Source organism: Lissotriton helveticus, chromosome 1_1 (genome assembly GCF_964261635.1).
Source record: "Lissotriton helveticus chromosome 1_1, aLisHel1.1, whole genome shotgun sequence".
NCBI classification, from domain to species: Eukaryota; Metazoa; Chordata; class Amphibia; order Caudata; family Salamandridae; genus Lissotriton; species Lissotriton helveticus.
This window is the reverse complement of record NC_136057.1, coordinates 971,613,231-971,631,660: the sequence shown is the minus strand read 5'-3', so window position 1 is coordinate 971,631,660 and position 18,430 is coordinate 971,613,231. Positions and strand designations below refer to the sequence as shown.

Here is an 18,430-nt window from a genome sequence, read left to right as displayed (position 1 = left end):
TTTGACTGAACTGCTCTCGGTTCCTGCTAACTAGGCCCCCAGTGCTCTTTCTCTAAAGAAGGATTAGTTGTACCCCTGTTGACAAGAGCTTTATGACCCCTGTAAGTCATTAGTAAATGGCACCCCTGGTACCTAGGGCTTGGGTACTAAAGAGAGACCCTAAGGGCTGCAGCATGTATTGTGTTTCCCTATGGGATCCACCACCAAACTCATGCCGACTGCTGTTGCAGGCTGTGTGAAATGGTGCAGACAAAAGTGAAAACACAAGTCACACACCATGCAATTATATGTAAGTCACCCCTACAGCAGGCCATACAGCCCTAAGGCAGGGTACATTATATTACATGCGAGGACACATCTGCACAAGCAGAGACGCCCCAGTACTGTTTAGTTCAATTGCTAGATAGTGCAAATGAACAGGGAAGCCACATTAAGTACATGTATTGGGCACTGGTCATTACGAGTTCCCCAGCTACATGATGGCTTCACTGAAACCTATGGTGTTTGGTATCAATCATCTTGTCTCAAAAATCCCTACTGATGCCAGTAGTGGATTTATTAAAATGTGCACCCATAGGGCACCATAGAGGTGCCCCCTGAAAACCTACCAGCCTCTTAGTGTGCTGACTGACTGGTATCACCCAGCCTGCCGCCTCAAAGATGTTGCTGACCCCCTGCAGGTGGGAGCCGTGCTCTCCGAGGCCAGAAACAATGCCTGCTCTGGAGGAAGGTGGTCAAACCTCCTCCAGCAGGATGGCTAGTGAATCTGCATATCAAGGCCATGAACTTCAAAGCCCCTGTCAACTTTGATATGCGGTCCCGCCTTCCCCCAGACCTACCCTGAGGCCCTTTTAGCACCAGGATAGGTGGGAAATAAGATATGCAAGGAGGCCTGGTGCACTACAAGGCCAGTCACACCCCTAACTTGGGCTGCCTGATGTGCCCCACGAAAGAAGGGTTCCATCATCTTGATTTTGGTGGAATTAGGAACTCTGGGACAGGTTTATGCCCACTCCCCACAGTAAGTGGTCATATAGGGCGCCAAGTGATCTCAAGGGTAAGTCGCCCATTGGCTACTACCCTTCACTCCCCTTAACACCCCTAAATTCAGTATTTAGGTGGCCACCTAATACAAGGTACTCCTATCCCTCTGACAAAAGAAGAAGAGCTGAAGAAGCAAGACCTGCAGAATGCTGGTGGACTTTGGTGCCAAACCCTGCCTGCCTACCTCCTCCTCCCCGACAATGGTGACAACCCAACTCATCCTACAGCTGTGCATCCTCCAAAAGCCCCTGAGAGAGTCCAGCACTTTACCAGGTCGTCAGCATCTCCCTTGAAGTCGAGGAGCCACTTCTTGCAGCCTGGAGGCACCGACAGCAACGTCCAGTTCACCTTTCTGCTGTTCACAAGGCCCACTGACTCAGCAGCCTCCCAGGAGGAGGTCACTGTGCTACAGGAGGTAAGATCCGTCTGCCTACCAAGTGTGAAGACGCCAGGACCAACCAGGGCCGCCCTGCACCACTTCACGAGGTACTGGACCCCTTGTAGCAACCAAAGCTTGTTTGAGTCCAATCCAGACTTCAACACTGAAACGATGACCATCCAAGGAGGAATGTCTGCATCGCAGAGGCCATCACTGAGAGTGGCCCTGCTGTCTTGGTTTGTCCCCTTTCTACTGACCGGACCAAGGTCCTTGGGTGCCTGTGACGCAAGGGCCCAGCCGACCAAAACCCTCTGCACCAGAGCTCCCCAGCCCGGGTCCATGACAACTGTATTTGCCCCCCTGCTTGCAGGTAACCCGTTGGTAGCTCCCAGACTTGTCCCAAAGTCCCCCCTCTGCAGCCTGTTTCTAGGTGGCCAACCGCTGCCTACAGTGTAGCATGCAAGGCTACCAACCCGTCCAGCACCTCTGCACCCGGACACTCCAGGGCAAGTAGCCTCGAACTGCTGGTGGTACTTTGGACCTTGGATCCCTAGCACCTTAACTCCAGAAGGGGACCCCTGAAATCCTATTGCAAGTACCTGTATGCAGTATATGCCTTTTTCTCCCTATGAAAGCCATGCCGAGTAAAAATGCATTTTTGCTAACATTTTACTTACTCGTAAAAAGTGATATTTAAAAAAGTACTTGCCCAATTACAAAGTTCTTGTTGTTAAAATATACATACAATAACTTGATTGTTTTCTAAATTGATATTGAGTTTCTTTTTGAGTGAGTGTGTGTGCGTGTGTGTGTGTCATTTATTGACTCTGTTCCAACAATTTCTTAACACTACCGTCTGATAAACCTAAACTGCTAGCCCACACTACCATAAAAGAGATCATTTGTGATTATTCATTTAAGCCCTGTAAGCCATTAAGGGTCGTCGGGACGTTCTACATAGTGTACCTCATTTTGGTAAACTACATAAAAAGCCAGCTTCCGACAGCCTGATTTAGAGTTTGGCAGACAGGATACTCCGTCACAGAAGTGACGGAGAAGATTGGTTGTAAAACCTTGTACGCCCGCTCTATTTTGAGTTGGGCAGAACACCAGTTTTCAAATCGTGGTGCTCCCACTGAGTGCCCTTAGAAAACGTACTGCAACAGCCATACCAAATAGGGACCGCCTGAGTAAGGGCATCAGACTGTGCACCCTATTAGAGTGGACAATTTGTTGGTCTTTCTTTCCTGTCTGAGCAGAAAAAAAAGTAACAACCTCCATACTCTGAGAGAAAACTTCCACAGTGCGGTCCATTCGTTTTTGTTTCTCAGAAACAAACTCCAGCTTTGGTAGTTTTTTTGCTAAAAACAAAACAGTGTGTTGCACTGTCATTGCCTTCAAGGAAGCTGTCATGGCTGTGGCTCCTGTGAACAAACAAAAATCACTGCCAGGCAGTGACTCATTATAGCAGTTTTCTGTACATTAAAGTGTCAGACATAATGACAAAATTGAGTTAACAGTAAATCACAGGTATAGTTACTTTTCAGGTTCAGTGCTGGGCTCAAAGATGCAGCACTGGGATCTCTCCTGATAATAGGTGAGTCATTTTGTTTTTGTTGATCGGCTGAATTTTAGTGAATATTTTAAAGTAGCAAAACTCGACACTTGTAAGAAATTCTGAGTGAAACCCAGCCAATGTTCCTCTATGGAGAAAATCAGTTATCGGTCTTTGGGTAAGTACTCGGCTGGCAGAGTTAAGGTTCTGGGGGTAGACTCGGGGTCTCCCAGGCTCAGGTAAGTACAGTTGTTACACCCTCAGCGCCACAGGGGCAGCCGGGTGCAGAGTGAGTAGGCCCAATGTTATCATATGGAGGATAGGAGGCCTTTGGTTGGTGGCTGCTAGCAGGCAGACCACGCGGCTGTGGGAGCTGAGCTCCTGGTCACCTACACAGGGCAAGTGGGGAAGTAGGATAGGTTAGATGCGGCACTCCCAGTGGCACTCGGGCGGCTGGGTGCAGGGTGCTTTTGGGCCTACGGGCGCCCAATGTATTTCAGTGGGAGAACTGGAAGTTGAACAAAGGCTGCAGGCTCGGGGACGGATATTCTCTAGGTGCGACCACCACTTCGAGAGGTAAGTTGGGATCTTAGACACCCAGGAGTTGGTCACAGGGGGCCGTGGGGCGCCAGGTGCAGGGATGTCTTTTGGCATCAGGAAATCTTACCCTCAGCTGGTCGCGGTTAGAGGGGTTCTTTGTTGTGAGGCTGCAGGCATCGTCAGGAGCGTCGAGGAGGGTCCCTGAGCACTGGATTCGTGGTCACAATTGCTGGGGGGATGTCCTTTTGGTCTTTGTCCACTCAGGCTCGGGCTGGCCTGAGTTCGGCGGGTGCAGAGTGTGCTGGATTCGCGGTCCCTGGCTGGCACCAGGCGTTGTTGTTGTTTGAGCAGAACCACTGCTCGTGAGAGTCCCAGTCTTCAGATGAGCAAGGCAGTCAGTTCCTCTGACGTTTTCGAGGTTGCTGACCACTGGAGATGCTGGGGTTTTTGCAGGAGCAGGTTCAAGGATCGACAGGCCTGTAGGGCTGGGGCCAAGTCAGTTTGTGTCGTCATCTTGTTAGCAGCTGCACCGCAGGTCTTCTTTCTTCTTGTTCTTCTTCTTGTTTCAAAATCGGGATTTGAGGAAGGAAATGTTCAGGATGCCTCTAAATACAAAATGTAGGGGCGTTACTGGTAGGGCAAGGGCAGGGACCAATGGGTCCCTGTCCTGGGGTGAGTATACCCCCTATCCAGCCACTCTCGATTGGGGGGGGGGGGGGGCAGGAGCCTAGCTCTGATTGGGTAGGGCTCCCTATCCTCAAGATGGCGGGATCCCGGAGTTGTGCTTCACCTCACCTCACCCACCAGAGTGGGGGTCAGAACCGGTGGGGGCCAGTTGCTGAGTACAGCAAGTGACCTGGAGAAGCTCACAATGGCGGCATGCCTTTGAAGCTTCCCCTGCCCTTCCTGGGGGAGGAGGCTTGGCACCTCGTCCCAGGTTGTGCATTGTTTCAGGCCCCTGAGAGTGGTAAGCTCTCGACCCAGGGGTCCAGAAATATGTCTGGTGGTGGCAGCCGCGGTAGCCACGCAGTCAGGAGACTTGGAGTTGGTTAGGTTTCAGGCGGCATCTCTAAGAAGCTCTCTGTTGTGCATTTGGCATTAAATTCCACACTGGCATCAGTGCGGGTTTAATGTGCTGAGAAGCGTGATACCAAACTTCTCAGTCTTCAGTGTAGCCATCATGATGCTGTGGAGTTCGTAATGACAACCTCCCAGCAACATACACTCTAAATGGCATCACTGCACTTGCAGTGCCCAGGAATGGCCCTGGGTACTGTAGGGGCACAGGGCTCATGCACCTGTGCCCACACCACTGGCATAGTGCACCCAGCTAGAGGGGTGACTGAGGTATGCCAGGGCAGTGTGTTTGTGGGCATGGCACACAGGGATGTGTGCCATGTCGACTCTCTGTTTAGTTCTGCACCAAGACACTCAGCCTGCAAAGGCAGTGTGTGTGTGTCGGGGTATAGGGCCTCTAAGGGTGGCACAATAAGTGCTGCAGCCCTTAGGGGCCTTCTCTGGTCACAGTGCCCTGGGTACCTAGGGTACCATTTACCAGGGGCTGACCTATGGCCAGAGATGCCAATTGGGTTTAGGCTTCAATGCAGTTTTTAGGGAAGGAGCACAGGCCCTGGGTACCTGATTGGCAGGAGCCCAGGGCACACTCAGTCAAAGTACATCCGCTATTAAGGAAAAATTGGGGGCATACCATGCAAGATAGATGGCACTTTCTCACAGTTACCTCCCACGTTTTGCCTGATTCTGATGCCCTTTGACTGAATGTGCACTGTGTTCCTGCTAACCAGTTTCCCAGTGCCTGTGTTCTTTCCCACAACTATACCTTTGATTCCACAGTTGGTACACCTCTGGCACACATATAAGCCTTTTGTAAAAGGTACCAGTGGTACCAAGAGCATTATGACCCCAGAGAGGATCTCTAAGGGATGCAGCATGCAATATACCACCCTAATAGACCACTCACCAAACACATGCACAATGTCACTGCAGTCTGCATTTTTTGGTGCAGCTAGAAGTGAAGAGTCGACCTGGCACCCATCCCCTTGTGCCAGGCCTGCCAGCACAGCAAATCACCCCCTACAGCTTGTCTTACAGCCCTAACTCAGGGTGCACTATACCTCTTGTGAGGGCATAACTGCATGAACCGATATGCCCCTACAGTGTCTAAGTCAATTCTTAGTTAATATAAGTGCATATTGAAGCCATACTGAGTACATGAGCTGGGAGCTTGTCAATATACGTGCCACAGCTCCATGATGGCTTCACTGAATCCCAAGATGTTTGGTACCAGATGCCTCAGATTAATAAGCCCACATGGATGCCATTAATAAATGCACTCAGAGGTGCCTCCTGAAAACCTACCAAACTGCTAGTGTGTGGCTGACTGGTCTGCACCAGCCTGTCACTTCCAGGCATGTTTCTGACCCCCTAGGTGGGAGCCTTGTGCTCGTGTGGGTCAGAAAGAAAGCCTGCCCTGGGTGGAAGTGCTTCACACTGACCCCCAAGCAGGAACAGCATTCAAGGGCAGTGAGCCTCAAATGCTTTCCTGACCTTTGTTATGCTAGCCAGGCCTGTCCAACTAGTGGAGATGCCCGCCCCCCTAACCAAGCCTCACTTTTGGCGGCAAGGTCGGCGGGAAAATTAATCCGCAGGAGAGGTGTGTCCCCTCTTGGCCAGGGCCACCCTTAAGGTGTCCTAAGCAGAAGTGACCCCCTCCTTTGAAAACCTCCATATTGTTTGTGAGGATTTCAGATATTGTTTGTTAGGGGGTATGCCCCCTCCCTAAAGGGAGTAGACATACAAATAGTGTAGTCATTCTAAAGGTAAGTAGCCCATTGGCTACTACCTTCCACTACCTGTAATGCCCTAAATTGAGTATTTAGAAGCACCCTTGATCCTTAGATTCCTGTCGACCTAAAGAAGAAGAAGGACCGAAGACCCGTACCAGCAGTGAAGACTTCAGACAAAAACTAGCCTGGCCCCAACCCTACCGGCCTGTCTTCAATCCTCGAAAAAACCTGCTCCAAATAGTGACTCGTCCTGCGGGCCCAGAGATCTCCAAAACCCTGGGAGGACTGCCTGCCTTCCCCAAACACCAAGACCTCCCAAGGATCGATGCCCTGTCCACAAAGAAACCAACAAGAACTCCAGTGCCCTACTGAAGTGCACAAGCAGACCTCCGTACCGACCTCTTCGCCTGATGTCTTCGGCCCAAGTCAAAGTAGCCCACTGGTCCCAAGAAAGTCCCCCACCGGTCCTGAGCTTGAGTCCATCACAAAGTTACTTCACGACCTGCAGCCTCAGCACGAAGCGTCCCCAACCCGCAACCGGCAAGATTTTTCAGACTTCCAAAGGTACCCCTGCACCCACACCCCCCGGGCCTTGGGGAACTCAACCAACGGTGTCTCTGAGTTTTTCAGCATCCAAACTTGTCTCTAGAGCCACTGGTTCCCGTTGTCCAGCTTCCTGGTCCAATCCTCCAGCCTTTGTTTGAAACCATTGTTCTCCATTGATTTGTATTGGGCGCCTGACTGTGTTGGCACTCTGCACCTGGCCGCCTCTGTGCCGCTGATGGTGTGTGTTTGGTGCTGCCTCGTGGCCTCCCCAGTGCTGGTCTAAACCCACAGAGATTGACCCTCAACTCCGATTTTACCTACCTTCAACCGGAACCTCCTTGAGTGCCCCCGGTTGATTAACATTGGTCCCCAGTGTCCTCATTTGACCTCTGCACCCAGTCGCCCCAGTGCCGCTGGTGATGTAATCTCTAAACTTACCTGACCCTTGTCCAGTGTTGATCCTAAAACTTGAAGACTGGAATTGAAAGTCATGTATTTACGTATGAAATGGCTTTATTATTTTCCTTCCATAGGTTAAATTTAAACTGCTTGAAACATGCACCGGGCCCACTTTATATACTAAAAAACTGTGATATTTGCTGCAACAAAGTATCTTTGGTTCTAAGTAATAAACACAGAAAAAGTAATATTTTTACAAACAATTGATCTTGGATGTAGTCATTGAGTGTGCGTAATCATTTCTTGCCTGAGTTCGTACAGCAAATGTTTAACACGCCCTCTTATAAGCCTAACTGCTTGCCCAAAATACCACAAATGAGATAATTAGTATTATCTGCTTGAGCCTCTGTGAAGCCTCTTGGGATTCACTAGACTCTGTGCACATAATAACTTACTTTGGTATAGTATATACAAAACCAGCTTCCAACATACAGGTTTGATTGTTCAATTTCAGGTCCGCACTACTTGTCCCAAAATACTAGGAAAGATATAGGACAGACAGTGTTACTTGCACAAATGTTCGATTATTTATTTTGGGTTAGTCACCACACTTTACTCTCCTAGTCCACAAATGGCTCACAACCTCTGCTTCTTCAAAGATGACAGGTAGTTCCCATGTTGTTGAAGTTGTCACACATAACATTTTCACAACTTGGCAGCTATGCAAGCAATTCCGTTTACACTGTACTCTCATAATATAGGTGTCTGTCTATGGTGTACCAAATTTCCTTAAAGCTATCAAGCAGTTTAGAGACCATTGGGTAATTTACCCATAGAGGCCTCAGGCCGAACTATTATCAAAGTCACAGAGTATGGTGGCCGTTTGACTCAGTAACCACACCAAGTTAACAGACCTTGTCTTTAATTTAACATTTGAGTGGATTCCCAAGTTGTATTCTTAGTTTTCCACAGTTGAGCCTATTGTGCTAATTCATGAGACCCACATATAGTTTGACTATGATGCCTAGGGTCGGACCACCACTCCATGGCCTGCAGTGAATATGCCTTGATGCACCCTAGGGCCATTTGGGACCAGGAAACAAAGCTATTTTTGATGGATGACTGCAAGACCCCACGTCAAGATTGGTTGAAGTATAAAGTTAGGTCTGGTTCCAGTCTCGAGCAGCTTCTGCCACCTACCATCTACGCGATCTAAATCCTCAGGTAAATCCATGAAGAAGCGTAATAAGTCCAAGCGGAACTTGGCTTTTCCGCCACACTCGATCTTCTGAGAAGGTGAGGTCATCTCTGTACCTCCAGTACTCTCTTTGGAAGTCGCTCTAGTTTGGCATCGAATCTGACCCTTGTTCTGCGAATATGGGCTGTTGGGCCCCAAGTATCCGAGAGACCTTCAAACTGCACATCACCCGGCGGGTCTTCCCCCGGGGACAGCTGGACCCTCTGAACTCTGTAGATTCTCCAGACCGACTTCAGTACTTGTTTCCTCCCTTGCCCTGCAACCCATACCAGTACGTGATAAACCGACGACGATGCTGGCGCGTCGACTCCTGATTACGACCGACAGCCGATAGTGCTGTCCAACATCAAGGCAGTGCCTTCTGGATTAAGGCAGCATGCTCCTTTATCTGAACCGCAAACTTTTTACCACCCTTCTGATTCTGACACAGTGCCTCTGCTTTCCGGAAATGCTCATGTTGTTTAGGAATTATTTGACACAGACTCTGATAATGGAGGCTCTGATGCGGAGGATGTGACTTTATGTATGTGAGCTGGTGCGTGAAAAACAGAAGCACAGTCTGCAGAATGGGTTGTCACATTTTGATTCCTTTTACATAGTAGTAAGTAAGTTAGCGAACAATTGGATTTAATGATGCGGAGGGGGAACGTAAAGTAGAAGGGTTGCTTGATGAAAGGGAAAAAAGTACATGGGTGGGGTTCCAGGGAGTGGAAAACTTGTGTGAGAAAGTGCCATCTTTCTTGCCTTGGTATGCCCCCACTTTTTTCTGAACTGCTGATGTGCTTGACTGGCACCCACACACTGCCTTTGCAGGCTGAGTGCCTAAATACAGAACTAAAACAAGAGCCGACATGGCGCACATCCCTGTGTGCCATGCCCACAGAACCTACTGCCCTGGCATACTTCAGTCACCCCTCTAGCTGGGGGCCCTATGCCAGAGGTGAGGGCCCAGGGGCATGCACCCTGTGCCCCCACAGTACCCAGGACCATTCCTGGGCACTGTAAGTGCAGTGATGCCATTTAAGAGTATATGGTGCTGGGAGGTCGTCATTACGAACTCCACAGCACCATAATGGCTACACTGAAGACTGACAAGTTTGGTACCAAACTTCTGAGCACATTAAACCCGCACTGATGCCAGTGTGGGATTTAATGTAAAATGAACGAGAGGGCATCTTAGAGATGCCCTCCAAAACCCAAACCTACAATCCACGTCTGGGCTGAGTGGCTGCAGAGGCTGCCACACAGCAGACATGTTGCTGGACCCCTGGGTGGAGAGCCCCCCGCTCTCCGGGCCTGCAACAATGCACATCCTGGGCGAGGTGATATGTCTCTTCCCCCAGGATGGACAGGGGGAAGCTTCAAAGGCATACCGCCTCTGAGAGCTTCTCTAGACCATTTGCTGTACCCAGCAATTGGCCCCCCAACCCGTTCTACCCCCACTCTGGCGGGAAGACTGGTGGGAAAAACTACGTCAGGAAGAAGGGTGTGCCAACCTTTGCCAACCCACCCCTCATGTGGAGGAGGCGAGGTGAAGCACGACCACGGGCTCCGGCCATCTTGTAGATGGGGAGCCCTGCCCAATCCCAGCTAGGCTCCTGCCCCCCTCCCACAGGAGAGGAGCAGGCTAGGGGGTGTCCTCACCCCAGGACAGGGACCCATTGGTCCCTGCCCTTGCCCTACCTGTAACGCCCCTAAATTTAGTATTTAGGGGCTCCCTGAACCTTCCTTCCTGACATCCCGATATCAAAAGAAGAAAGAAGATCAAGAAGGAGACCCGCCGTGCAGCTGCTAACAACAGGACGACAACAACTGACTTGGCCCCAGACCTACTGGCCTGTTGATCCTGCAACCTGCTCCTGCCTAATCCCGGTGACCTCCGCGGACAGCAACCTTGGGACACCCAGAGGACCTGCTTGCCTTGACCCTCTGGAAGATTGGGACTCCCATCAGCAGAGGGTCTGCTGCAACAACCCACCTGGTGCCCACCAGGAAGCTCTGGACCAGCCCATACTGCACCAGCCGAGCCCCGGCCGGGCCAACCCGAACCAAGACTACGAAGACGTCCCCCCGGCGACTGGGACCCGAAGTCCAGTGCCCAAAGACCCTCCTCGACGTACCAGCCGACGCCTGCAGACTCAGAACCAGGGGCCACCCCAACAGCGACCAGCCGAGGATAAGCTTTTCCGACCCCTAAAGACACCCCTGCACCCGGCACCCCGCGGCCACCTGTGCCTCCCTTTGGGGTACTTACCTGTGCTCTATCATCCCAACTTACCTCTCGAAGTGCTGGTCGCCCCTGGAGAGTAACGTCCCCGAGCCTGCAGCCTTTGTTCCTTTTTCAAGATCCTCATTGGATAACATTGAGCGCCCAACGGCTCAAAAGCACCCTGCACCCAGCCGCCCGAGTGCCGCTGGCTGTGACCTCTTTGCCCTATCCTACTTCCCCCCCTTGCCCAGAGCAAGTAACCAGGAGCCCAGCTCCCAGGTTGGTGGCCTGCTAGCCCCCTTTCCCTCTTTGGATAACATTGGGCCTACCTACCTCTGCACCCGGCCGCCCCTGTGCTGCTGGGACTGAACTAACTGTACTCACCTGACCCTGGGGGACCCCTGAGTCTACGCCCAGAACCCTAACTTCACCAACCAAGTACTCACCTGGAAACCGGTAATTCACTTACCTGCCATTGGATAACATTGACCCATTTTGACTCGGAAATTTTCTGTGTGAAGTTTTGAAAACTGAAAATATTCCTATAAAATCAGCCAAAGTCCGAATTCGAAAATACTCACCTGTGATCAGGAGAGAAGTCCGAACTGTACCTTTCAGCCCAGCACTGAACCACAAAAGTAATCCCTAGCGGGTTTACTAGTAACCTGCATTTTCTCCATAGGAACCCATTGCCTGCTTTCCTATGAAATTTCTTTTAAGTGTCTACTTTTGAAAACTGCAAATATTCTTTAAAAATCGTACGAAAACAAACGCAATTACCTACCTGTTTTGAGTTAAGCCCCTAGTGCTGGCCCTAGGAGACTGGGTTACAAAAGTAACGCGATCATACTTTACCTGTAACCTGAATTTCCTCCCATTGGATAACATTGTCAGAATCACCTTGAAAAGTTTCTAAGTGTGAACTTTTAAAACCGCTTTCTATTCAGGAAAATTCCTCACAGTAACTAAAACGTTTTTGCTAATCTGGTTTCAGTTTAGACCCCAGGACTGAATCTAAGATCTAGTCCTGGAACCACCAAAGTAATCCATAAAGTAATCAACTGTACTTTCCTATGAAAAACCCATTGAGCTCAATGCTAGAGTGTGTTTCAGAACTGTGTTGCTTATTATCTATCCTGTAATTATTGTGTGTACAAACTTATTGCTCCTCTGCAAAGTATTTACATGAGAGTACTCGTACCTTGAAAAGTATATTTTTATAACTGTTGGTTCTGAAAATAAAAGAACAATATCTGAGAATATAACAACAATTGGCCTTGAGTTCAGTTCTTGAGTGTGTAAAACCTTTTGCTGACTGAGTGTGTACAACAAATGCTTTACACTGTCCTCTGGTACTGCCTTACTGCTCGACCAAGCTACCACTTTGGAGAGTAAGGTCAGTTCTGACTTTAACCTCTGTTATACCTCTGGGGTTGGTGGACTCTGTACACACTGTACTTCCTTCTAGTCCAGTATATATAGAGCCACTTTCTCACAACTTGATTTACTAAAAATGGACACTACTTGGATACAAAAAGCTGTAGGACTGTGTGTGTGGTATTGGACCGTGATGACATTAGGGGTTAGCCTGTGGTTAATCAACATTTAGTGTTCTTTTTTTATGTGTTCTGTTACAAAACGAAATATGTTGCATATTATTCTTTTATGGCATGCAGCTTTGTGCATCTGCCCCAAAATAGAATCATGTCAGAGGTCTTGCTGTGGTAGTTTCTGATTTCCAGCCTGTGGTAATTTATTTGTATTGTGTTTTTTTTAGTTCCATTTCTTATTTGAAGTAACACTTTTTTTGTTATGTTGTGGATTTTCTACCCTACTTTGTAAACAGTAAAAGCCTGCTTTGCAGTGTATCTTGCTGGCTGTCCAGGGGCTTCATTGGTACAGCCTGGAAGCGGCTCTGATTATCATTATATCAACCATTTTACTTAGCTTTGAGAAGAAGGGGGGTTCCACGTGCAATTAAATTGTACAGCAAAAGCGCAATGTTCAATAAAGAAACAGATTTTAGTGTTCATCTCTGCATACTGATATTAATTTTAATGCATTAACTAATCTGTATCCTTTTAGCACGTAGTTGCATGATGAGGGTGAAAAACAGTGTAGAAATGTATTAACTTTTATCTTGTGCCCAGTTGCAATCTCATTTCATTAGATAGACACCTGTTTGTTATTTGTTATTTGTTATTGCGGGTTTATATCGCGCCAAATCACCTACAGGTCTCAGGGCGCTTTTACCTCATGACATAATAACCAAAGTCCCGAGAGGGGTAGTGGAAGGAACAGGATTACACTAGGTTGTGTGCTGTTCTAAAAAGGTTAGTTTTCAGGACTTTCCTGAAACGGAGTAAGTTGCCCTCCTTTCGGAGTGCCTCAGGCAGGGCGTTCCACAGGTTCGGTAGCACAACCGAAAAGGATCTCCCTCCCATTGTAGCCAGTTTGAAGCGTGGGCAAACAAGGAGTTGGGCATCTGAAGACCTAAGACTTCTTTCCGGTCTATATACCTCAATCCGTTCCTTGATGTAGGCCGGGGCCTGCCCATAGATGGCTTTATGGGCTATACAGAGGCTTTTAAAGGTGGACCTCTGCCCGATTGGCAGCCAGTGTAGACTCTTTAACAGTGGGGAGGCATGCGCTCTCCTCGGGAGATTAAAAATGAGCCTGGCGGCATCGTTTAGGACTACTTGGAGTCTGTTAATTAGCGTCTTTGGCAGACCCAAGTAGAGCGCATTTCCGTAGTCGAGTCTTGACACTATGGTGGCAGAAACCACTGTGCGAAGCATCGACTCGGAGAGGAACTAGTTTGCGCAGCTGTCTTAAAAGGCCAGTGCAGGTACCGACTACAGTGGAAACCTGGTTGGTCATTGAAAGAGCACTGTCCAACTTAATGCCAAGACTTTTGACTGTGGTGGCTGGCTGTGGAGTTGGGCCCAACTCCTGGGGCCAGAACATGTCACTCCAGGACGAGCACTTGGATGGTACTATCAGCACCTCTGTTTTTTCCGGGTTAATTTTTAGCTGGTTAGTAGCCATCCAGTGAACTGTGTATCTAAGTATGTCCTGGGCGTGTGACTGGGCTTGTACGGTGTCATCTATGCCCAACAGTAGCTGTGTGTCGTCGGCATAGTTGAACACCCGACAGCCCATCTCCGCTAGTGTGTTAATCAGAGGCTGCAGGTATAGGGTAAACAGGAGTGGGGATAGCGCTGAGCCCTGGGGGACACCACAGGTCAGACCTCCCACTCCTGATAAGCTATCTCCCATCTGGATTCTCTGGGTTCTCCCAGATAAGAAAGATTCCAGCCACCTAAGAGCTGAGCCCTGAATCCCAACCCCAGCCAGCCTGTCCAGTAGAAGCGTATGGCTGACAGTATCGAACGCCGCTGATAGGTCTAACAAAATCAGGGCGCTCGGTCTCTTACTGTCAGCCATCCTTCTGAGCTCGTCCAGCACCGAGAGCATGACAAGCTCGGTGCTGTGATGTGCGCGAAAGCCTGCCTGCCTCTCATGGAGTAGATGGTTAAACTCCAGGAAGCTAGACCGAGATTTAAGCACATGTTGCTCAAGGACTTTGGACAGGAAAGGCAGCTGGGATATGGGCCTATAGTTTTTTAAGGCGTTGTGATCTGCCCCCACTTTCTTTAGCAACGGTCTTACACGAGCTTCTTTGAAGCTAGTGGGGAGCCTGCCGGTGCTCAAGGATTTGTTCAGTGTGGCCAGGATATGGTCCTCTAACATAGGTCGTGCCAAGCAGAAAATGCTAGGAGGACAGGGGTCTGCTGGGGAACCTGATTTTGTCTTCCTCATCAGCGATTCGAGGGTTAGTGAGTCCATAAGGGGAAATGATGCTAGGCAACTGGCAGCAGGGTATGAGATAGCCTGTTGCTCGACGGGGCCATGCCCCATATTTTTTATTTCGAGCATAATGGCGTCTACTTTATCCAGAAAATATTTCTGGAAAGTATCACAATTTATGCTGCTGTTTATATCCTGAGCTTTTTTAGTTAATTCCTTCAGGATTTTAAACGTTTCCTTTTGAACATTGGTCGCCCTATTTATACGAATCTCATAGAATGAGGCTTTAGTTTCCTGGGTGGATTTTTTATAGCTGCGAAGCGCCTTCTTATATTGTTCACAGGAGTCTATATCCTTATTTTTCCTCCAATTTCTCTCCATATTACGCAGAGCCTTCCTTAGATCTCTCAAGGCGGGTGTAAACCATGGGGCTCCCTTTATTCCACTACTTTTTGTTTGGAGTTTCTCGGGTGCTAACTGATCGATGGCTGTTACTAAGTAGTCCATCATGTCCTTACATTCTTGGTCTACATCTTTATTAGATGATGTCGGCTGGATAATTCCCCTGAGTGCCGTGGTTAATGTATGTTGGTCCACATTTTTCCACTGGCGAGTCAGTCTGGGTTTAGGTGTTGGACGGGAGGGTAAGGTATCCAGAGGGATGTCACAGTAGATCAGATAATGGTCGGACCAGATACAGGGGAGGATTCCAGCTAAAGCCACCCCGGAGTCTGTGGTCCATATCAGATCTAAGGTGTGGCCTTTTATATGTGTAGGGGCATTTACGAGCTGCCTAAAGCCCAGGGAGGACATAGTTGTCTCTAGGGAACTAGCAGCTGGCTGTTTCTGTTCTTTGTCCCAGTGAAAATTAAAGTCTCCTGTGACTATGATGTTTCTATATCTGGAACACATGTCGGAGACAGAGGACATGAAGGAGTCGTTAAAGCCAGGAGGGCTTCCTGTTTGTTTGAGATACTTTTCGCCTGTCATGCAAATGACATTTTTTCCTCGCCCCTCCTTTTTATGCAGAGATAAATATTTTCTCTGCTCCTGACTCCTACTGTATTCCCATGTGTCAGCCTGGATCCGGAGATTTTCACAGCAGTGCTCCCATTCTCTGCTAGGTGGCATCAAGTGGCTCTGCATTGTTCTTGTTCCAAGTGACGGAGCAGAGCCACATTTAGGTGCTATTCCTGCGTGCTGACATCATTTCCTTTCTTTCAACACCTTCAAACACGAATCCAGAGCCCCTCTCCTCTATTGTTGGTTGCCAAATGCATAAAATCCTTTCAAGTGTGTAAGAGAATTATGTTCCCACCGAAGACTACTGGGTTCAAACCATACCGTGGCTGCCAGAAACAGATGTTGGTGACGGGCCCGCAATCTGGTTCAAGTTGTGCAAAGAATGTGCCCTCATACACCCAAAATTGATCTAGGACCATGTGGGGAAGATGTATGTCTCCAGACATCGTAAAACTTCACACCTCACATAAGTCCCACTCCAAATCAGGGGCGTGCACTCATTCCCGCTCTTGAAGGCGTTCCCATGCTAGATCCTCTTTGCGGTGGAGGTCATTTCGTAAGTTCAAGTCTGAATCTGAAAAGAAGCATAAGTCGAAATGGGATTAGACCCCATCCCACAATTTGCTGAAAGAGATTGGGAGGGTGTCAAGGTGCCAATCAATCTCACTCCCGATCCTCGATCACTAAGCCAATTCCTCAACTGATCCCATTGCTCCCTGAGTTTCCTGGGACATCATTGACGCTGCATCACGACAAGACCTTTAAGGAGGCCATGCTGAGTGTTTTGCATTCTCCTGTTCCTCTGTGGTGCTCCTTCAGTCCCTAAGGACCCACAGGGACCTCAAGTTGGCTGATCAATCCTCCGAATACAAGTCTGCACCGGTTCGGTGCTGACTTTTATTCGGCTCCAAATCTGCCAGGTTCCTTCTTCACCAATGTTGGTTCTGACATCGCTGATGCCGGAGTTCAACTTCCTGCTGAGTCAGGTGTCTGACCTAGAGCTGAATTTGGTCTGAACCCAACAAAAGTCATGGATTGACGCCACTCCAGCATACCCGATCCCCATACACTCTGTGTAGGAAGCTGGCTTTTTAGGAAGTGGTCCAAAGTAGGGACCATGCAAAAAGTCCAGACGGCCCTTATTGGTTTACAGGGGCTTACCTTAATATTCCCAAGTGCTCTATTTGTAGTTGTGTGGCCGAGCGGTTTAGGCTTATCAGAGGGGAGTGTTAAGCATTTGTTGCACCCACAGTCATTAGATGAGACTCATACTCAAGAAGAAATTCAAGACCAATTTAGATAAATAACAGATTTGTGTATAATTTCAGACGCAAGATCATATACATTTTATGGTATAACAATAAAATGCTCAAATATCAGTTTTTGAGGTGTGAGCTTTGAACGCGGTAATGTTATCCTATGGAAGAAACATACACTGCATACATATCCTTGCAAGCAGTTGTTGATGGTGCCTTTTAAGACTTGGGGTGTTTAGGGGCCAAGGTCCAAAGATCCACCAGCAGTTAATTTTTACCTGCCTTGGTATGTCCAGGTACAGAGGTGCTGGTCGAATTGGTAGCCTACAAGTTAAAGTAAATGTAAGAGAACCTGTAATGAAAAGGCTGCATGTGGGGGCTTGAGGACAAGTCTGTCAGAACCCATAGGGTGACTCAGCTTGTGAGCGTCTCTGGAGCAAGGGGACACAGTCAGTTTCCGTGGATCCATCCTCGAGTGCAGAGGTGTTTTGTCCGGCTCACTTAAGTTAGAGGCTCTCATTGTTCTTGGGTGACCAGGGGAAGAAAACAGGACAACAAGGCCACTCTCGGTGTGGGCCTCATCAGTCTTTTTTTTTTGGTAAGGAAAAACAGCATGTACAAATCCGGTATTTCCAATGTTACAAAATAAATTAATTCATCAAAAACAAGGAAGCTTAGTAAGAAAATGGATGTACAATTCTAACATTGCCAATCCCTAAGTCCATTCCGTATTAGTTGCCCATATCTTTTCTCCCATAACCCTCATCCCTTTAGTTTTATAAATAGCCAGTTCCAAATTATACATCGACAACGCCAAATGAAAAAAGAGGGCGGCTCAGAATTAATCCAATTTATTGTAATACAGGCCCGTATTACAGCCATACATATAAAAAGAAAACATTTCTTAGCCTTGGGCCTTGGCTGATCCACAAATCCAGAGCCACACCCAGTCAGTACCAGCTCACCAGTTATACTGATCGTACGCCCCAAAATCATAACCAAGAACCTTTCAATATGCGAAAAAAATTCGGAAAGTCTGGGGCATAAAAAAACATATGAACCTCATCAGCGGCAAATAAGCCACACCTGTTACATTTTGTACCTGTGGTCAAACTCCATTTAGAAACCCTCCTTGGAGTATAATATAAATCATGTATGGCCATGAAATGCTGTGAGCGCATCATCCCTGTAATAAGAACTCGATTGGCCAGCGTAACAGATTCCAGAATATTAACTTCAGATATCCCAAGCTTAATTGCCCAATTACTTTTACAGTTTTCCAGATCGTCCAGAAATTCTTGAATTAGACAAGAGTAAAATAGGCCAATTGAGGTCTTTTTCAACATATATTCAATGACGGGAATTTTAATCATTTGATGTTCAGATACTGAACTTAAGTTCTGTAAGAAGCTACGTATTTGGAGAAATTTAAAAAAGTCATTTTTCGATAAGCCAAAATTACTTTGTAAGTCAGTAAAAGAAACTAAATATCCCTCCTTAAAGCGATCCCCTACACAATAAATTCCTTTAGTCTTCCACCTAGTCGCGATTTGATCACGAAAAATATAAGGTAATAAATCAGATGCGGTGAATGGAGTATATAT

The 18,430-nt window shown here is 48.1% G+C and overlaps 1 protein-coding gene across 4 annotated transcripts in view; it reads left to right on the top strand.

Annotated features, from left to right (window-relative positions):
• The window catches only part of TASOR2 (transcription activation suppressor family member 2), a 1,020,110-nt gene that overhangs the window by 660,747 nt on the left and 340,933 nt on the right, over positions 1-18,430 (top strand). The gene's annotated exons all lie outside the window — the stretch shown is intronic.